Here is a 22,206-nt window from a genome sequence, read left to right as displayed (position 1 = left end):
AATGACGAAAGCCAATCGGTTCGGTTTTGGGGGCGGCTTTGACAAGCAGCTAAGTGCCGGCACGCTTGACATTTAAATGTGTGCCGTGGAGCTCCCCAGTCGGACGTTTGCCGTTTATCCGCCATCGGAATTCCGTCGGCGCTGCGGCAAATGTTTGAGCAGCTCCGATTACTTTGCCCCGCGAAGCCAATCGGGGGGTGATTGTTTGATGTCAGCGCAAATGTGCTTAGCACGCAAACCTTGCCACCTCCCTCTGCTTCCGCAGTGGCTTTTTTTTGGGGGGGGAGGAGGAGGGGTTGGATTTATGTGTGCCGACTGCTTTGAATGAGCTTTTCTTTACCCAGGCAAGCCTCCTCTCCTCGAGAATTGGGGACGTGACACGACAATCGTAGACCTTGTAATTTATGTTTAAAACGTTAGCATTATCAGTGCCAACATGGTTTTGTTTGAACAAGCGGGGGGATTCTGGCGAAGGGCCTCAGTCGCCGTTTAAAGCGTAAGCCCGTGTTTGCCCAGGAATCCTTGGTGGGCAATCCATTGTTACTATGGCAATATAGTGGCGCTACATCTCCCCCACCCGCTGTTAACTTCCCCCATGGCAGTTTGCCTGGATTTTGGCGGGCGTGGTGGTGGTGGGGGGATGAAGCAATTTTACAGCTCTCCCATCAATGCTGAAAGCAGCATCCCCCTCAAAAATGTCACCACACTCTAACAAGTTGGCCCACGGTTGGACGAGGCACAGGAACGCCGTGTTCCACTCAAATCATGTGATAAAGCCACCGGGGGAAGCAGGGAACGTTTCAAACGCCTCGCAAGGTCCCCGAACGCTAAATTGGCAGCGGTTGCTTCGCCGCAACGGGCTCATTTCATCACCATGTCAAAGCCCCGTCGGGAGCCCGAATTCACTGCGCGCCTCTCTTTTAGACTTCCGGCTCCCCGACATCAAATTAGACGATGAGGGAAGACCAGTGATGACACAAGGCCACGGAATCCAGTTGGGATCACTCACTGGTTTTCTCAGGGTTCATGGCAGCTTGTTACGTTTTCATTCAGGCCTCTTGGAATCTGTTTTTATTTGGATGACTTTTCCATCTGGCTTCAACATCCCTGAAAACCCACAAATGTGAGCACCCCTGGCGAAAACGTACCGCGGCGCTACCTTGACCAGCGAGAGCGACAGATGCACCGAAAGAGATAAGCAGCCAAACACAAGAAGACAAAATGAAAACATCGCAAGGTGCATGGCAAACGGCCAACCGGAATTGGAGTCAAAGCTCCTCATGTCACTGAGAAGGCACATAAAAATACACAAATACGCTACCAGATTTTGGCTGAACTTGTTGTGGATAAGGATGGGAACATGAACCAGTTTATCTGAAGCACAATTTATTCCATCTGTCAGCTGTTCAGGATATACGAGCAGAAAACAGCAAGACAGACAGGAAGTCAGCCATTTTAGTTTGAAACAGCCATTTTGGGGCCAAAACTGGTTTAAAAAAAAAAATAAAAATTAAGAAAAAAATTTAATCTGTAATTAAAAAAAAAAAAAGAATCCTTTGCACCGTCACATGTCATTTGGTGGACATGGCTACGATAACAGATTGCACGGCAAAAGAGACAGGAAGTCAGCCATTTTGGTTTGAAGCAGCCAAATTCCATTCAAAAAGGAGGCTGGAAAGCCAGTAAAAATATTGTCAGGCTATCGATTCAGTGTAGCTCAACTACGAGGAACCTCCTGAAAATGTGTGAGTACCACATAATGAGCTTGATGATGACTAAACCTAAATCGCACATTAAGATGGCAAGTCGAGGCTTACACTTCATGAATCTAAAAACAAAAACAAACGCACAAGACCATGCGAAGTTGAATTGCATTCAACGGAAACGGTGTCAAACAAAAACGACAAAGGCAGTAGAGTAGTGGAAGCAATAGACGAGCAAGCAACCCTGCTTGGAGTCTGAAGCCGCAGCAGGCAGCTGAAGATCGCCTGAAGCGTATTCGTGGGTGACTCGACATATTTACACACCACAATGCACGTCTTGGGCAATTAGCCTGGATAAATATCCAGTATTTGCAGGTGGGACCTTCCTGGCGACATTTGCAAAACCTCGTCACGGGCTCGGTCGAGGTCTGAAGCTGCCGGTGGGATGTCACTCGAGCAGCAGTCCGTTTGTCATGGCTTGAATAACTCGGCCCATTCAACAACAGAGAGCGAGGAGAGACCGACATGATGAGGACGCGAGCAAGCTAGCGGGCTGCGAGTACGAAGAACACACCAGCGAATCCTTCGGCCGTTTTTCATCGGCTTCCACGTGATTTCAAAGGTCGCCGAGCCCCGAGACGCCTCGCAGCGAGCACCCGCTTGCCAATTTTTCAAACTTGTCACTCCCTTTCCGTGTCTTGGCGTCCGCCGCTGTCGCCATTGTTGTTGTCATTGTGCCGATGCAAGGTAAACACCGTGTCGCCCGCCCCCTCGCCTTTCTGTCGCCACAATGCATCACTTAGACCTTTATGGAGCAGTCACACCGAGGCGGAGACGGCGCATATTGTTTCCGGCGGGGCCCGTGTTTTCGACAGCGCATTTGAAGGACGGCGCAAACGCCGGGAAATATGACTTGTGTGAATACGCGTCGACGGCTTGCAAAATCCAAGGACGCCGAGCCTCGACAGTTCATCAGATTCGGTATGAAGTGTCGCTACCCTGTTTGGTAATCACATTTTCTCAGTTCTCAACATCCTTGTGCCTTCTGGGCGCAGGAAAAAAAAGGAAGAAAGAATTAAAAAAACAAAAAAAAAAACGCCTCACACATGCTGCCGCACTCACGCGGCGACACCGAGAAAGGAGCTGGCCCGGATGCAAAGATACCTTTCTGCTCCTGTTCCGGGAAATGACTAAATCACGCAGAAATCCCCCAAATCTCATGACGTCTTCATTCACACAGGTAAAAAGGTTGAAAACAAGAATGCCAGACAGATGCGGATGGCCAACATGGATCCCAGAGCGGCAAACGGCAGTGAGCAACGAGCACTCTCAAGCAGAGGTCAGGATCTGCAGGCTGCCAATTAGCTCAGGAAGTTAGCAGACATTCCCCCAAAAGAAAACCGTCAAGGACACACGCTGCAGGGCTATTTACTTGCCTACTTGACGGGCTACAATGTAGACTTACACAAATACTTTCACAGCCTTTGCAGTTTGCAGTAAACCGACAACTTGGCAAACACCCTCGACTGTCATTTCCCAGACAAGCAATGACAGACAGCTTGTTACCCCCACCAAAGCAGGTGACGTTCTCAGGGCCCTCTAGGAATCATCATTTTAATGAGCCAAAAATGTAAATACCCCAAAAAAGCTCTGGAATATTGGAAACAAAAAATAGCTCCTAGCACCACCAAAGTGTTGGGCATGACAATCAGAACAATATAAACAAAAAAGGCTCCATGAGTCGGCCATTTTGGATCGAAGCAACCATTTGGGGCAAAATCCCATTTTGACAAACTATGATTAGTATTTTTTTTTTCCCCAATAAGTTATTTTTTGTTGCCTATGCAATACAACATGGATGGTCAGTCCGAGGATTGGTGCTGAAAAAGTATCATCATGTTGGAGGCCTATGCTGTTTAGTTGTCAGTATTAACTCATTTACTCCCAAAAACGTATAAATGCGTTCTTTTTTAAATGTATTACGTGTCCCAAAGACGCATTTATACCTTTTTGTTTTTATTTTTTCATGCTGGAGCATACGGAAGGATTTGATGCAGCCTCGCGACTGCAGAGAACGGGTGAAAAAATTCAAGTAATAATGATGAAACTTCGTCTAATGCTAATTGCTGCAAAACGGAAACAGATAGAAATATACTTTTTTTTCCTGATCAAAGAAGAGACTCGAATCTTTCTTTTGGTAGGTTCCATGTTGTTATCGCAATAGAATACAATATTGTGTGGGCCTTGCAAAATCAGTCAAAATCCAGTAAAACAGCCGGACGCGAAGGGTCTTGCTTGGTTCTTCGGTAATATTTTCTTTTTCAGTAATTAGAAAGGCGTCTTCAAAATAGTTTGGTCTAGGTGGAGGTCAATGTCGTAACGATTGTCTGCTCTACTGCTGCACATCGTGTGATCTTGAAGCACGCAGCATGTCACTTCCGAATTACGCTGCGTTTACCTCAACACACTTAAATTTCACTCGCAACTAATTATTCAGCACGGTTTGAACTCTCTCACACTGTCGGCAGAATGCTGAGGCCAGACAGGAGAACCCGAGTCGTTCCCCCTGGGCACGTCCACGTCGGGCCTTGTTGATTGTGTGGAATGGTCGATGACTAATTAACAGGTCAAAAACATTGTTTTTGCTGTGACTACTTCCAGAATGGAAACAAGTCAAAAACAGAGCCAACTGAACTCGACACTCATGTCAACGCAACAAAACATTCCTTCTACTTGCTCGTATGGTTGAACACACGCATTTACATGGGCACATTTTCTCTCCTACATTTCCACATGATGTCATGCAGCAGCCCGATTTGATTAGTTTGAGGTGAGGAGCGTCGAGATGAGGGTCACACTTGCCATTCCGGCCCAAATGGAGACGACGCTTGTTGCTAATTTTCGGGCTGCTCCTGGGTCATTGCTTGTCATTAAGAGCTAGCTAGCATTCACTCAAATGCTAAATGGCCTCATGAAAAAAAGACTTTACCTGTTAGTGTTTTCTTCAAATTAGAGGAGACTTTTTTGAGCACTCCCAATGCACCGCGTTCGCCACGATTCATTATTGGAGCCGACAGCTTGAAACAAATCTAGGGTGACCAACGTCACCATTTATTTTAGCGATGTAGCGATTCATAAGAAAAAAAACAAACAAATCTTCTATTTATTTTCACATTTGCACTTGCGTTCTCATTCTCAACCGCATGTAATCGCGAGCCGGCATGTTTTCGTCATACTGGGCCGAGACGACTTCCTGCTCCCGTGTTTAAGAATCATGGGAAATGTGTGGTCGCCACCCGCCGGTCACACCCAACCGTACCTGAGATTTTCTGCCGGCATATTTCCAAGGTTACAGGTTGCGTTTGTTGCTGGTACTTTGTAAGAAAGGTTGGATTGTGCTGAGCGCATTGCCTTGTTGAACTGTCCATCAAGACAGCATTGAGCAATAATAAGACAACCACCGGTCACGTAAATAGTTCCGTGTCAGAAATATTTGATTCATGTCCAGGTTTTGAATGTCGCTTATTGCTCTGTCGGACAGTAAAAGACAGCTGCATGGAATCATGGAGGCTCAAATGCTCCTCCTATATTGATGTTTTAAAATGAGCAATCATACAGAGAAGGTATCAGGTATGGATTTCCGGTCATGGCAGTTACTGACAACGCTCGCTGCTCCCATCAAGCCGTAATGGATGTGGGGGTTGGGAATCGATGTTGGATAAACAGCAGGCCTCCGCGTTTGAATGTTATTCAAACAAGCGCCAGGTCCAATCTCTGATGGGAACCTTTATATCGAGCACCTGGCTCTCCAGCGCGGCCTCGCTCTCCGGGCCTGTCTAGACGGCCCTTTCCAGCATCGTCTGCATTTCATCCCGCATACTTTCAACTAACTGCTTTGGATATACGGCCGCTGAGATCAAGAGCAAGAGCAGACGACACGTTTGCCTGTGGATGTCATCGGTGTTGTAAGACGACATTTTATCGGCCTTTGAATCCGCACAAACGCGTTGCGTTGTATTGTTTTCTTTACGTTTACAAGAGGATTGACAATAAGTCGCAGCACAAGCACCTCGGGGAGCACCATCTGTCTGAGCCAGAGCAATCCAACTTTTTTTTCTCTTTTTTTTTTTTTTACGTGACAGGCAGGAAGATGGCAAGGGCAAAGTTGCGCCTAGTGATAGAAAATGTGCAAAATGTCACCGACTGTGACCTTTGAGCACTTCTGGAAGCCACCCAGGTGTTTTTAAAACGAAAGAGGCGCTGCTTCAACGCCAACAACACCCACAGGAGAAACGTCTCATTCTGCCCACAGTCACATTTACTTTTATTAGCAACGAGTTGCATGCAGGTGCGAGCGGATTTGACGCTCTGAATCAAATTGCAAGTGGAGGACGCCAACGTCTCCAAAGGCGGGCGGGGACGTGAGCAGGCTCCACAAAGGGAGAAATAAAAACATTCTTGCTTTTTGATTCCTCTCACTGATCGCCAATTACGCTCCGACAAGGCTCGGCGTTAAAAAGAAGCACAAAAGGGAACAAAACGTTGGGGGGGGCGCTGTTGCTACTGCAATTACAAATATCTTTTGTGATAAGCTGGAACCAGCACACAAGCAGTTGTTTCACTCAAAAGAATGCGTTCCAATCGAGTCGGAACGGATTGAAGTCATCGTCCAAGGAACTAAACGCAGACATTATTTGTGTGCTTGCATGAAATTGACACTATCCACTTTTTGTGGTGGTTTATTGATTATACTGTAGTCATATGTGAAATGCAGTCAAAAACACAAATTAAGATGTATTTGATCCTTTACAACCGAGTGTGAAATTTGGCTTCCGCACATTGGATTCCATCGAACCCGAGTTAAGAACTACTGAAGGCTAACGCGCTGTCAGGGACAACATTGTAGACGTGCAAATTTTGAATGGTTAAAAAACAAACAAAAAATCAGCAAAATGTTGGGTGCGAAGGTGCTTTTATTCCCAAGTGGAAGATACACAAAAAGCTAGGGCAGCTTGATTATGGAAAAAATAATAATCACGATTATTGTGGCAATAATTGTAATCACGATTATTCAAACCGATTGTTTATTTTTTGGTACAAAACAAGAAAAATGTTTATGAGCAATTAAAAAAATAGAAACATTATAATTATGTAAGTTCCTTTTGGACCAAAAAGTAATTATTTACTTATTTATTTATGTTGGCAAAAAGGTGTGATTTGGAGTGTCGCATGTGCTCTGCGCAGTAGAATGATTTTAGAAGTGTTTCCTCTGAGGCACAAAAGCTGCGGTGCAATTTGGATTATTAGCGTAATGATCGTCTGCCGTCGTCTGTGGCGAGACGGCCTGCAGGCAGGACGTGTTTGGTGTCAAGTTATGATGCGATGAAAAGCGCCCTGTTGTATGAAGCCACAGTTTGCGGCCCTTTCGGCTGTCAACACGGATTCCCGCCGCCGAAGCATTCAATGCGTCTCGGCTTGACGCTCGAGTTTGTCTGTTCATGCGTTTCGTCAACGCTGTGCTGAAAGTTGAATGGCGAGGAGACAGAATGCACATGAAGCTTGCTCACATCTGCAACTTTGAGGAGCTCCAAATGTTGGGTGGACAAAGTGAAGGATGCTGAAAAAAAGGAATATACTTTACATATTTTCGATCAGGGTTCCATATTTAAAAATGCTATATCACATTTACAAGGTAGACGTATTCATTTAATAAAACACTGTCTTGAAATTGATATTTGTAACCACCTTATGACATGTCTATTATTGCTGAAATAAATAGGCAATTATAGACTCGCTACTAACTGACTAGCTAGCATGGCTAACAATAGTTTATTTCTGTTACTGAAAAGCAGAGGAAGTAAAAAAAAAACAAGTACCTTTAGTGTTGTATTGCATTTTGATTTTACTCATAATTGTTCATGCTCTTCATATTTTAACAAATGTGGATATGGAGCCAATTCGATCATTTGAAAATAATCCATTTTAGACCAAAAATGATTGTTAGCCCAGTAACACGGTTGCCCAAGTTATATTTGAACATCTTAACTTAAATCATTTTAGCTAGCACAATGTTATTTCATATTGATTTGCTCATGTTAAATATGACTTGGGCAATTACGGTATAAAATATATTTTACCCAAATGATAGTTTAAACTATTTACTTGATCGAATGTTATGCTTGATTAATTTATGAGGAATTTCTGAAGTAAAGCCCAGCGAGCCGGCTCAAATTCTGGCACGAGAAGGTGAATTCACTTCCAAATGTCCCCATTCCAGAGCTCACTGATGAGAAAACAACAAAAAAAAAAGCTCACGTGAAATCACTTCATGCCGGATGGCCGCTTATTGTTGTTTTGTAACAAACAAAACTGGGCTACTGTAGACCAACTGAGCAAAAATGTTATTTTTAATACAAGTTTTGTTTTCTTCAAATGCTGTATTTCAGACAGCTTCACATACACATTTTCTTTTTTTTTTAAACCCAGACATCATTAAAATACCTCTGGCAAAGCTCACAAAGGCCATTTTTTTTCTTGTCTGACATCTTTTTGGAAGCGCAATGTTGCATCACCTCCCAAAAGTCCAAATAAGGTTCTGCCTGTCCACCGCATGTCCTCTTGCGTCCTCTTGCTTAAAAAGCAACGGCAAACAAAGTTGCGAGCGGGGGAGAGAATTCATTTGCTTTCATAAATTAAACATCCATTTGGCTCTCCGTCTCGTACCTTTTTGCCGCGCGTTCATTAGCTGGGGATAATGAGAAAACTGGTGTCCGCACCAGAACCAGGCGGGCTCATTTGAAAGCACACCGCAGGGTTTGCAGGCGGCAGAAATCAAAGTTCATGTTTGCATGGAGGCCCTGATTTGATCAGGTTTAGCCTTATGCCACTTTTGTTTTTTTTTTTAATGAGCCAGCCACATTGTTTCCTACACTCAATTTAAATGTAAGTAATAAATACTGCAAAATACTGAATTTACTCTGGGAATATCTTGTAAATAGCTTCTTTAAATTCCTACGGCTTTTCGGGGTACACGTGGTTCAATCGGTAGGATTATGGGCGGGGTCTTGGAAACGTTGATATGCTTTATGGGCTCCCTGGACACTTAGCAGTGTTACAGTATGAGGCACTAATGGCTGCCCTAAAAACCTGCTCATGTACCGTTATAAGAGCCGGCAAATACACGAATCCGAGCCCATTGGCCAAATCACACTTTCAACTTCATTACCGAGGAGGTAGACAGATACATTAAGTCACGCCCGCATGCGGAAAATGTGCCCACATCAGCGTTTTCATCCATAGTGGGCCCTTTTAATGAGGGGGGATTTTACACTACGCTGCATTATTCAATTAGGCGGCAGAGAAAAAGTCAAGTCTGCTCCCGTGGCGGCAGCAGGAAAACACGAGGACGGAAAAGTCATCCAAGATGAGGGCGGATTGACACACACGCTGGGGGAAAAAGGAGCTATTGTCCTAAAAGGACAATGCAACGGAACGGCGCGTACGCTCAGCGGCGGGCGGCTTAATAACGCCTACACGCGGAGGCATCAACCTGCATATGAAAGCAGAATGCTAATATAGCATTTCTGCTGCACGGGCAGCGCGCGCATTAGCGCAGATGACGGCCGTTGAATTGCAAATGTCCTCGACGGCGTGTTCTTGCTCCAGTGCATTATTAGAACGGCTATTTAGCATTTGCTTCATTTCCCGGAGTCACAAAGGCTTGCACTCAAAAGGCAAAGGCCGCTACTGTTTTTGTAAACTCAACCACAAGGGCAATAACGATCAAATCGGCCAGGCAAAAACAACACCAAGCGATGCTACAGTAGGCACGTGCACACAATATCGTGGTCATGTCCAAAATCACGAGCTCTTGATACACGTTCAAAACTGAAGAAAAAAAAAAAAAGTCACAAAGCAAATAAAGGATGAGGAGTTGTGGTTGTTCATCCATATGAGTGCTGTGAAAAGCTCTCGTGATGATCAAAAATGTCGTATTAAATCTCAAGTGCATATCGACAAATGGAAGCAATCGTAGCTCATTGATTCTCGCGCTGGCTCTGAAATGACCCCAATGACCCCGAGCTCGCAAAGTTGGCCGAAAGAGCAGCCGCCAGTTGCTGTTTGTTCCTCAAGCTTCAGTGCGATCCAAAGCCAAACAATAACCTGGAATCCAAAAGGCAAAACGACGCCGGCGAGGCGAGCCGGGCGGACAAATCGCCGCTTTTCGTAACGTGGGAGAGCGAGCGAGCGAGAGCGAGAGAGCGAGAGCGAGAGAGCGAACGGCCAGCCTGGCCGGGATTGCGCTCAAAGTCGTTCAAATCCTCCGAGGCGCCGTCATGTGCCAAGTGGCAAATTGATCATGACGTCGCGGCGTGGAGAAAGAAGAAGAAGCCCGAGCGTGCGAGCGTGTCAGCGGCACAAGAGGAGGAACGCGCACGCAGCCGCATACGCACACGTTGATGCAAACGGACGTCAACATGCTGATGTAGCATCTTCGTTAGCAGGACGGACATTTTTGGGCCATCAGATGGTCAGAAACGCTTCAACAAGCCATTTATTGTTAAACACCATCGACAAACTAAGGAAACTAGAATTGATGTTGGTATCATCCTTTACACAATGGATATTTTAATACAAACAGTCAAAAATATAGTTTTCAAAAATCTGGGGGAAAAAAAGCAAACAAATCTGAATCAATTCAAAAGGGTGCCGAATTGTGAGCATTTGGGGATTTTTTAAAGTGAAAATGTGTATATAAAAGATGTAAAATTGTATCAATAATACTAAGAAGACTTCACTCAAATATTTTCATACCCCAAAATATTTGGAAAAATAATGATTCTGCCAATTTTTATTATTCAACTCCTTCCACATTTCTCCAGCAATTCAAGCCATTCCAACTTCACAAGTCACAAATGAGTGAATGCAAGGTGTCACGTTCACAATTGTAAAAATGGCCAATTTGACCAAAAGTCAATATTTGCCATCCAAAAAACGACGTTCAAAGCCAACGAGACATTCAATAACAACAAAAATGTTTCCAATCTTTCCCATTCAAAATTGAAACTCATTTTTCACAACTACTTTTGCCATTCGAGTCATCTCAAAACGTTAAAATTCCCAAATGCTTGCATTGAATTTTCCACATTAAGAGATATTTTTTTATATATATTTTCCACCCATTCAAATCATTCCATCTGAAACTTTTCAACTCATTATGAAGATGAGAACTAGTCCCAATTTTTCATGAGAAAATCAAGAAACATTAAGATCTATTTGACACATTTACTTCCTTCTGGCACAACTTCAAGTCTGGCGTTCTGCATTTTAACAATTCAATCGGCTCCCACAGCATTTCGCTCAGCTGTTCTATGATCAGAAATATTTTTGAAGCAAAGAAAATGGCTAAATGTTTGGTGCGCCATACGTTGTCCACGAAAAAGTCGGAGTTCACTGTGGGTCCATAGACTTAATCACAGTTTCAAAGCATCCATTTCACTCGATTGCAATTTTCTTCTCAAATATGAGGCTTGAAAACCTTGGAATATTACCGGCTGCAAAGATATCTGGGTGAATCCTCGCTTTGCCTTTTATTGCATTTTTTTTTCTATTTTTCTGGTAGAGAGTGACCATCTGGATAAAGCCTGCAGGATTTAGTCATATATCCAAAATGGCAAAAAGAAAGTCAATCTGCCACTGAAGTATTAGGTGGGAGGTCAGACGAGCGGAGGGCTTAAGCCAAACAATCTGGCGCTCCCAAGACAACGCGGCAAAACGGAGCTTTCAACCTGCTGGCGTTGGGCACTAAAATATTCATCATCAAATGTTTAATATGACAGGCTGTTTTGTTTTGCTTGAGTGAGAGCTAAAGCAAAAGATGACACTGTGTTTTATGTCAACCATTTTAATAGTTAATCAGAGGACCCGTTGCCGGGACAGGCTTCGCGTTTGTTCGCAGTTACCGGAGAACGAGACCGAGTGGAACCCGACGGGCGCTCCGGTTTCTTTACCTGGTCGCTGGCGGCGGCAGGGTTGCCCCATCTCTCTCTCTCTCTCTCTTTGCTCTCGTCGAGACCTCTCTGGAAGCCTCCAATTCCTGCGTAGAATGCAAAACACAAATATGAAGAGGTTTGTGAAAATTGTGAAAGAAACTCGTTCAGAATCATTTCCATGTGTGAACTGAAGCCAATATTTCTCCTGGTCTGCTCGCTTCCCCTCACATTCCAAAAATGTGCTTCTCATTGGTATGCCCATACTTCTTGAGCCGTGCTAATCTAAAGCATGTGCTAGGATAAAACGTCCTCAGTTCAGGTAGGGCAAAGAGTCGCCATGACAGCAGTCATGACGTTGATTTGTTCGTTGGGGTCGACCACACAAGTAAGGTTTTCTTGCAGGGTCAAACATGTTGGGATTATATCACAGTGGTTTCATATACGAGTTTCTTTTTCCACCATTGGGCCATTAACCTTTTCAAGTTCACTGAAAACGAAATTTGTGACACAAAGTCAAGCATAGTAGAATGGGGGGGGGGCTGAGAGTTCAAGATTTCTGAGGGGTTCTCTAGTTCCATAGGTTAATCCCATGCCGGGGTGTTGTTTTGAATTCCCCCAAATTGGTGACCTGAAAAACCAGCTGGCTTTGGGACCCTCTCCAAGCCCACTCAGGAATCATGTTGTCATTAATACCCAGCAGTAAGCAGCTGCTGGTGACTGTTTCGGTGCAAAAGAAGATGCTCCCCACATCTTCTCCTTCAATCAGCAATTAGCAATTCCCTTTCCAGTCACAACGACATCATGTTTTGACAGCTCAGATATATTGTTTTATTAACATTTGATGGCCTTTCATCTCAAACAGAGGTTCGAGCATAGCATTACATTAAAGGCCTTGGCGGAATCGTCGCCGTCTCTTTGACCTCGGGTTCTCGTTAGCGGCGGAGGGATGTCACCAGTCAGATCAAACGAATCACAACATCACAACACCTGATAACGTCCAAAAGGGAGAAACAATGCCGACACGTTTCACTTTGTGAACTAAAGGTTAGGCCTTCAGCTGTCACTCTTACTTTCCAATCCCAATAACCGTTTACAGCCCAAAAGTCAACAGAAAGTAATCCATCCTCTGTGGGGAGCAGTCGGGTTAATTTTTGTCAAGAATGTGGAAACATCCCAAGTTTTGAGGTTTATTTTTTTTTAGCCCTTATCATGGAAACGCCTAAAAAATGTGCACCCAAAATAAGTTTGAAGCTCTTCCTGAACCATTTGGAGTATCGGCATAGAACATTATTTGATTGTGAAGATAATTCTTGGAATTTTTGCCACCAGTGGGACGTCCGCATCTTAGGTAAGGCAATTGACAAAAACATTTTCATTTGCAATGGCAATGTGGCGGCATACAGCATAATAAGACAAAATAATTGAGCCCTAGAAATATTTTTAATTGTATATTCATAATTTGAAGCCTAAACACACCATAAACTATGATCCCAAAACATTTAATATCAAGCTCATCTGCTAACAAGTAAATGGCTTACATGTATGGCATCTGAGGACATTACAGAAAAATGCAAAAAGTTTGAGATATGTTGTGCAGAAACTCACCAAATTAGGCGAATGTTGACTACAGAAAATCTGTCTTAATTTGCATTTCTTCCATTTTTATTCTATCCAGCTCGTATGCCCTCCGCAGCAGGTCGAGAGCAAAGAGAATTACGGTGTTTACTCATTTGCTGGAAAATTGTGACTGAGGCACATAAACATGAAACTCCAGATCTCCCCGGCAAAAATGTTTTGTTCATTTGAACGTACTCAGCCAACGCTCAGCCCTCCGTGTGGAGCCTATTTTCCAAACACTCGCTTCTGTCAACATTTCTTTACGTCGATTCCACCTGTGGCACTTGACTTACAACCCCCCAAAAAAAAGAAAAGCAAAGACTCCGCCGTTGCAATGTCAACAAGACCGAGTGAGCTCGTCGACAAACTGCCTGCAGTCAATCGCGGCAGGTAGATGCAAATTTCAAGGCGATGCAGAACGCCTCCGATTGTAGTCGCATTTACGCACACAAGTGACGCGACTTTTGGTGATGATTTTTTTTTTTGTGAAGAGGCATGATTTATTTATTTATTTTTTGAACAGAGCTGCCAATCTAGCTAATCTAACGTCTTTGGGGTGATATTGCAGGATGAACCTAAAATGCATAATAACCTTTACGGGCGAACGCAATTTGATCTGTACAATTTTTAATGATCAATGTTTCAGTACTTTACGTATTGTTCTGGATCTGAACAGCACATTTTACAACAGGTGTCTTCAATGATCGGACATATCAGTCCGATAAAAGGTTATTTAATTCTGGCAACCCCAAGCAATTAAAAGGCAATTTTCCATAATGCACAAAGCTGCTTGAATTTGTCAGTGAATAAAACATGAACAAAATGCAGACGGATGTGGGATGTCTGCGAAGCGTTTGGTGCTGATTTGGATTTACTCAAGTTCCCGTCTTATTCTAGATTAATTAAAAGATTGAGATCAAGAAGGAAATAAAATCTCGGGCCGTTTATATACGGGATCAAAGTGGTTCGAAAGCCCGAACAGCCCACATGGCTAAAATGTGGAATGTAAGATCACTCGCGCTGGACACACACAGTCGCTCGCACGCAAGCTTCTTTGTGATCCTCTTCCATGCCTTTTTCTTCATCTTACTCCTCATCTTTTCCATCTCATTCTTTTCATCTACTTTTGGTGTACCATTTTTAAGCCCCCCCGCCCCCCACCGCCTCCTCGCTCTGCCGTCTTGGGCTACGGATGGATTTTTATTCACAGCAAAAGAAGACGCCTGCTTTGTCCCTGTGCCGGATGCGAAAATCTGACCTATTTTGGCTCCAAGACTGCAAGGCATCTTTTCTCCCCCCCCCACTGCCTCTATTTTACCAAGCCAGTCAAGCAAAACAAATCATGAGAAAATCCTCACTCCTCATCTACAAACAAGTTGGGGAAAGTTCAGTTGGCAACAAATGGAACTGGTTTTGATTCTAGACCAAGCGTGTCAAAGTTCAGGCAAGCTTTTAGTTGTTGGATTTTCACCGTTTGGTTCATAACTTGGCTTGAAGGACTTTGTCAGTTGTTTGTCCTCTATTTCCAAGGTGCTCTCATGGCCTGCATCAATTGAAGTGGACGTCACAGGCCTCGTTTTGACTTTTCATCCGTTGCCACCTTGGACAATCAACGGTCTAATGACTGCGGCCACGGGAACTTGCGGTCCGCGACTCATCCGCTGGTGGTCGTCCAAACGATTTGATCGCACGCATCTGCATCCATCGGCATCGAAATGAGACCAGGCAAAATTTGCTTGGCTTCTCCTCCAACAAAAAGTATCAAGAGCCAAGAACCGCCGTGATTTGGGTGTCACGTCGCCGTTTATTGCCGATCTAAAAAATGAACAATACGCACAAAATCTCACAATATCTCTGTAATCAAATGATTTATTTAACCTCAATCTTCGTGGAGGATGCGTGCATATGTGGGCCTATGATAATGATGGTATGAAATCATTCACTTTACATGACTGTCTTCCATCTACCTCACGATAGCAACCCCTCCCTCACACGGCCAACCACTCACTTCCTTCCCAAGCTGCATTATTAGCGTGCGCGCGCATTGCGCTCTCCTGCCTCTGCAGAAGCCATTAGCCGAGATTAGCAGAGGAAAAGCCTCAGCTTCTCTCTCGCTCTGGCTTTATTTCTTCTTTCATGCGCGCTGAATGATTAGCATCCATTAAAGGGGCCTTATTGTGCTGACGGAGGCAGCTTCAGATGCTGCTCTTGGCCATTAAGAGAACAATATATAAGAGGAGACGCACTCCCTCCAAGTCAGGGGAGATGACATGAAGGGTTTGGAAGCAAAGGAAGAACTCTGAACATTGATTGGTTACGCATGTCAATAGAATCCTGTCTCGAAATGACTGTGCAGGCAGTCATGTCGGCAAAGATCTGTCGGATTAAGAAAGCAAAGAAAAGTGGGCAAAAAGTGAGCCTTGCAGCTAATGTGTTGACAACTTGATTAATTTGTGTGCATATATGGAGCCACGAGAGTTTCACAGCATGGTACAAGTCAATACAGTAAGCACACTGCGTGTTCAGGAGCCTCACCCAAACACAGCGGGTGAGGAATTGCATCACTTGACTTGGACTATATAGTTACTTGCTATTGCTTTTTTAATTTCTATCCGCTGCCTTCGGGGGATGGATCCAAAACATCCAAACATATTTTGCACAAAAATCACACAAAGGTTTCATGCAGTTGGTAGGAGGTTAAACGGCCCAAATTGGTGTGATTTCCTTGGAACTGCGTGGAGGGATTTCTCGGGCGCATTAACAACTTACGCCGCCCCAAACTCATCCTCCCTCTCTATTTATCTGTCTGCGCCTCACTTGGCTTCTTCCGCCGCGCTTTGCTGAGCTGCATTTCAATGAGCTTGTCCCAAAATGCACTGTCAATATTCCTGAAAAAATCCCAAAAGTGTGATATGACGAGTGGCAATAAAGTTCCACGGCTTTTTGTTCATCATTCACCAATATGCCATCTTTATTAGCCTCTCTTCCCACTCAGACGCAGATGCAACCCCTCTCCATTATCTCCGTCTGCTCTGAGCCAAAGTTGGCCACAAACATAACCAAAAACTTCATGGAACGTGTGCTTCTTCCTTCCAGTTCTATTTTCAGAATTGGTCCTGAGAATTTTCTGTGTGGCCTCTCACGGTCGACATGTCGACCCAAATTTCCAACATTTCCAGGCCTCTTTTTATGGAAAGTGGCCCTTAAATTGGTGCTTCAAACAAACGTGGACCCATTCTGGCTCCTTGAGACTTTTTCGTGCATCTTGTTATAACTAACATGTCCACCCAATTTTGTGTTGATTGGTCAAGCTGGTGAAGAGGGGCAATTTTTTTCTAACATTCTTTTTCATGGAATTAGGCTCCAAAAATGGCGGCTTCAAATCAAAATGGCCGCACCCCGATTTTTTTTCCAGCGTTGATCCACGAGGCCATTTCATGTGTGTTCGTATGACATACATGTTCACTTAATTTGCCGTTGATTGGTGAAATTGGAGACCTGGAGCTATTTTGTTTTCTCCAACTTTTCAGGGCTCGTTTTCATGGAATGGCTGCTCGAAACCAAAATGTTTATTTTCCAGCATGGGTCCTTTAGTTAGGACAGACATGTCGATTGGCGAATTGGGTAACTGGCAATATTCCTGACAAATGCCCAAATTGTGATGCGGTAGAAGAGCCAAATGAGGAGTGGTGGGAAGGTCCCGTCATTTTGCACGTTTGTATTTTGTCCATCGTCCACCACTAAAACATCTGTGAAGGTCCAAATCCTCTTGCATCTTCCTTGCCTTTCCACTTCAGACGCATCCACGACTCCATCGCCTCTGTCGTCCAAGATCCACCCTCCTCCCCTCTTCATTTTCGACTCGAGCTTCCCTCTTGCCAATCGCCGCCGTCGCTATCGCCTCCACTTTTACCCTGGCCACTATTTTCAATCTCTCTCCACTCAGCCATGCTACTCTTTTTGTTTTCCCATCCCGCGCTCTCCCCTCTCCCCCTCTCTGCTTGTGTTTCTCACCAGTCAATAATGAAAATTGCTCGCTACCTTGAATGGATTATGGGGGCCCGGGGTAGTTTGTTTGAAGGCGCAGCGGTGTCAAATGAAAAGGCCCGGGCCATTTTCAACCCGCCTTCCATCACACACACACACTTGGACATTGCACGGCCCACGTGTTAAAAACACACTTTGCACTTGTGATCAATGACATCACGCTTTTACCACCCAACCTCCCTCTGGTCATGTATTATGAATGTTGCCTAATTACACAGCCCGGAATGCTTCACACGGGTTGGCACGCGCATTTGTTTGCTTTGTATCTCTTTGCCGTCGCTCTTGTATGCAAAATCCTTGCGCGATTCCGTCGTTTGTTCTTTTGGCGCCGCCGCGCTGAGATCAAACAGCGAGCAGATTGAGGCGCCATCCGCGGTCAACCCTCGAGTTGATACACACCACCAAGCGGGAGAGGGAAAGGAGTAGTGCAGTGTGCGGGGTTTCGTAGGGAATTTCATCTGAAAAGCACCTCGGAATCTCAAGGCTGCAGTGGCACGTAAACTCCAGAGTAGCCAAACTTACAATTCCTTCGAGTTACAAGCAGTTGCAGTGTAAGACTGACTTGCTCGAGAGTTGGTTTTTTTGTTTGTTTTTCAAACCATGGATCCTAAGAAAGGACGTGCTGTGTGTGTTAAAGCATCCCACATAACTTTGTCTAATGCTAACGCAATGCGAAACGCAAAAGTAGCGTAGCTGTTGCAGTAAACGTCATTTTTGAGCTGGAGTGAGTTTACTGGCGTTTCCATTCATCTAAATGGTGAACGTTGATTTGAGATACAAGTGACCTGTGTTACGAGCATGGTCGGAGAACAAATTCAACTCATAAGTCAAGGTACTACTGTATGCCATAGTGCAACAAAAACTATGATTAATAAGAGCTGGCATTTGTAGTCCAATTTGTTCCTCTTGGATCACTCCAGGAATTGCTTGGAGACGGTGACTCACGAAAGCCATCAAGCGGACCCACGAGTGGGAGGACGTTTGAAAAATGTGGTCAAGCTCTGACTGACAGCTGCGGCGCCCAAGTGGAATACAAAGAAGGCAGAAAAAGAAATAGAAATAGAAATGAACGGGCACCGTCTTTCTCATGGCAAATGACGATCAAATGATGTCTTCTGCACACATCCGAGTCAACAAAGCTTGTGCCAATTGCTCAAACTGATCATTGGAATTTCATATTGATAGGTGCTAAAAATGGTGACAGACCATTTTTCATGGAATGTAGCCCTAAAATGGCTGCCAAACGTGTCCTTCAGGCTTGACTCATTACCCGTTATCGAAACTATCTAGGGATAATAAATTGTAGAAAAGGGATAGATAGATAGATAGATAATTGAAACTAGCGTCACCTAATTTTTCAGTTTTGGGAGTTTGTAATTGAGAAAAACCAAACAGTCACTTTTCATGATCGAGCATGAAGATGCCCCTAAAAACGTGATTCCGACTGAGGATAAATCGAGCGATTCCAAGCATGGCCCAAAAATCTGCTTTTCAAATCTTCCACTTGACAAATGTGTTGCGACGTGCTGGTTTCAACATTGACGCGGACAGATTCGGAAACCAGCTGCAATCCAAAAGCGCGGCCGCCCGCTTTTCCGTGTCACATCCGTTTAGGCGCCGCGTCAGTCGTCCGCAGAATGTGGTGAAGTGAGCTTGCGTCATGTTTTTCCTTTCTTTTTTTTTGGTCTTTTTTTTGTCCTCCTTGAGTGGGTGCCGTGCGATTGTGTGCCAAAATGAATTCCTGAGTGTGTGTGTGTGTTTGTAAGATTACCTTTTTAAAATGAACAAGAAAAATAAAACAGATGCGATGCAAAGCATTTGCATATTTTGGAGGGAGCTGAGCTATTTTACCGCAGTGAATCCTTCCCTGCAAAAGCAAATATTGCTATTTTTTGTGGGAAAACAGAAAGGCTGCAAAATGAAAAGCATCTCTGACTGAAAGCCCGTGAGAGGAGCTTTGGGGGATCTGATTTCACAGCCGCTAATGAGCATTCAGCATCGGTCTCCTCCTCCTTCGCCTCGGCGGCTAATGCGTGACTGACAAGCCACGGATTTTTCTTTTTTTTTTTTGGTTGACTGGGCTCGAGTCAAAGCGCCGCCGATGCACAGATCCTATCATCAGCCGTTCATCTTTTGGACACCTGTATTTTCCAAAGGAAAATGACACACTCTGTTGATCTTTAGGTTTTAATCCCAAGAGATGATTCTGGCCAAGACTCGGTATGGTGGGTGGCAGCATCGGGGAACATTGTGTTTTTATTTTATTCTGCCAGATTACTGGGCTGCCCATGTTGGTTGCCTGCTTAAATTAGCCCAGCAGGGACATGCCGGTGCCAAAGAGAATCGTTTTTCATCGTCAAATTTGAGCATTATTTCGAGCCACTCCACTGTTACCCACCACATCTCATTTGTCTTACAAGCGACGGATCAATACGTATGGGCTGGAAGCACGCTTGCAGTAGGGGGTGGGGCTACAAGCTCGGCTGCGGGTGGTCAATGCAAATGATCACTGGTCCCAAACCAGGAACTCTGACTTATGACGTTGAAAGCACGCCTCGAATGGCAGCCCCGCGCATTGTTGAAGGAACTGGCCGCATTTCTGTTTATGTATTAGCTCGCCTAAGCCGATAAAGGGACAGAGATCCCTTGAAACCGTTCCAAAGCAATCCCAAAGCTGCCGCGTGCACATCCGTCAGCAAATCGCACAGGGATTCTAAACCTCGGTTGCCCAAAAGAAGGCCAACGTGGTGACGAATAAACAAACCGTGCCATCGTCATCAACAGATGGAAGAAGAATGATTTCAATGAATGATTCATGACCCGTTTGAAAGAAAGGAACGGAACCAAATTCAAATGGGAGGCTGAGTTGGAAACATAGTCAATCTTTACATACACTGAACAACGAAAAGGATCCCAGTGGAAGGGAATCCAGATAAATTAGAGTACATTCATTGGTTGAAGATGTTTGTTTTAAAACCCGACAGCAAAGCCTGTGCTAAGCCATGAAGAACAGGCAGGCTCACTTGCAAAGATCTTGCATTGTTAATCCAGTTCAGATTCCGTATCTAGGGTAAACCCTCAGAATGCGTGCGTGGACTTAAGACCCACGCACAACACGTGATGAGCCTTGCCCAGATGTCCCTTCGGGAGCACAAACAAAAAGGAACGAGTCGGCGTGCAAAGACACATTTAGTGCGCTTTTTGGATTTTAACTCGGCAGCAGTGTCAGTTTCCTAAATGAGGAATTTGTCCAAACCAAAGAGAACCTCGAGCCAGCATATCTTCATTTTGCAGTGCAATACGTTCAAACGGAAATCCTATTTTATTCATGTGGATTCCGGCGGCCTCTCGCTATCTCCATCGCTCCCCATCCCCACCCTTCCTCTTGGTCCTCCTCCGCCTGCTGCTCTCTGCGGCGAGCGCGCAAATTAATTTTCAACTTGTTAATTCTCTTTGAAAAAAAAGGAAGGAGAATTGAAGAAGCGAGCCCAGGTCCCCAGTTTGATTTGCTATTTGCCGGAGCTCAGCGTGTGACCTACAGATGTGAGAATCCACCAACCTGATCAAATTTTAACAAGATTGTGACACTCTGGTCGAGATCTACGGTAACGGAACGGAGCGATGGCGGCAGCCCCGCACGCCTCGGGTTGAAAGGGTCATGTAAAGGAATGTGAGAATTAAATAGACCTCGTTAGCGGCGCGAGGGAAGAGCGACGGGGGCATTTACTCAGGAGTGCGCACACCAGATACCGGCTCCTCCAAGGTCTTATGTGGCATAAAAGCGTAATGTGAAACGTCGCGCTAACCTTATCGTGTGGATTTACGACCCAACAAGCCATTCATCTCTTTCGCTTCCGTGTTAGTATTACGCCTCAGCCTCTCAAGTATTGAGATAAGCGGAGCGGGAGACAGCAGAATTAGGGAGTGGAAGTGAGTGTGATGGATGACTTGCATGGAGTAATATTCCTGACAGACGGACATGAAATGGAAACATTGGGGAAAAGAAAACAAAGTCGCAAACGGTGACGATGACATCTGGAGGCTTTGGAAGGAAGATCTCCATTACAATGCAATATTTAAGTGGAGACAATGTAACAGGAGAATCGCAAATTGTAATCTGACAATCAGGCCTTTGCTAGCTGCTCACAAGTGAGCAAAAACACCCCAATTTCGGACTGACCGTCAGTATGTGCGTACATCTGAGAGCCACCTCGACAACATCCTTTGGGAATGCTTCACAGCATGCAAAATTCCACCTCTGTTTATTACCTGTAGCCATGCTTGACCTTCTTTTCTCTCACACAACTAGCATACCAGATGGCCTTAAGATGAGAGCAGGCAGAAATTGTAGCCTTTGCTTAATGTTCTAAATTCTTAATAATGTGGTCAAGCGAGCACAACCAATTTTGCTTTAAGCACTGAAAAGTGGGCTGCATCTAATCAGTGCTTTGGGCTCAGTGTCCTATCAACTACAGCGGGCTTCCTCCGCATGACCCCGGCAACCCCTCAATTTACACTGAGGGGAAATTCAGCCAGCCCGATGGGGAGCGGCCATTAGTGTAGAAGCATGCTGCGCTATTTCGTTTGCTTTCCGACAGTCACAAACGGAGAGGCAAGAGCGAGTGGACAGCAAGAAAAACAGCCCTGCTTGGATTTCCTACGATGATATCAAGAAACATGTAATGATGCCCTTGTGGGGACAAAAATACTCCTAAGACCAGATACTTACAGATACTTACAGATACACAGTGGTTCTTAACCTTGTTTGAGGTTCTGAACCCCACCACTTTCCAGTGTCCGTTTACCAAACCCTTCTTTTTTGAAAAATAAAACGTTTGTTTGTTTTT

At 44.7% G+C, this 22,206-nt stretch overlaps 2 protein-coding genes across 11 annotated transcripts in view; one reads left to right on the top strand and one right to left on the bottom strand.

Moving 5' to 3' along the window:
- Window positions 1-22,206, bottom strand: part of LOC144003042 (uncharacterized) — a 365,050-nt gene that overhangs the window by 188,800 nt on the left and 154,044 nt on the right. For all 5 annotated transcript variants that reach the window (XM_077498802.1, XM_077498803.1, XM_077498804.1 and 2 more), the window contains one exon: window positions 11,714-11,799. The gene's annotated coding sequence lies outside the window, so the exon portion shown is untranslated. The remainder of the gene's footprint in view (window positions 1-11,713; window positions 11,800-22,206) is intronic.
- pcdh7b (protocadherin 7b) overlaps window positions 1-22,206 on the top strand; it is an 84,086-nt gene that overhangs the window by 11,466 nt on the left and 50,414 nt on the right. The window lies entirely within an intron of this gene.

The sequence above is a fragment of the Festucalex cinctus genome, chromosome 16 (genome assembly GCF_051991245.1).
Source record: "Festucalex cinctus isolate MCC-2025b chromosome 16, RoL_Fcin_1.0, whole genome shotgun sequence".
Taxonomy (NCBI): domain Eukaryota; kingdom Metazoa; phylum Chordata; class Actinopteri; order Syngnathiformes; family Syngnathidae; genus Festucalex; species Festucalex cinctus.
This window is presented reverse-complemented; position numbering and strand designations above follow the sequence as displayed.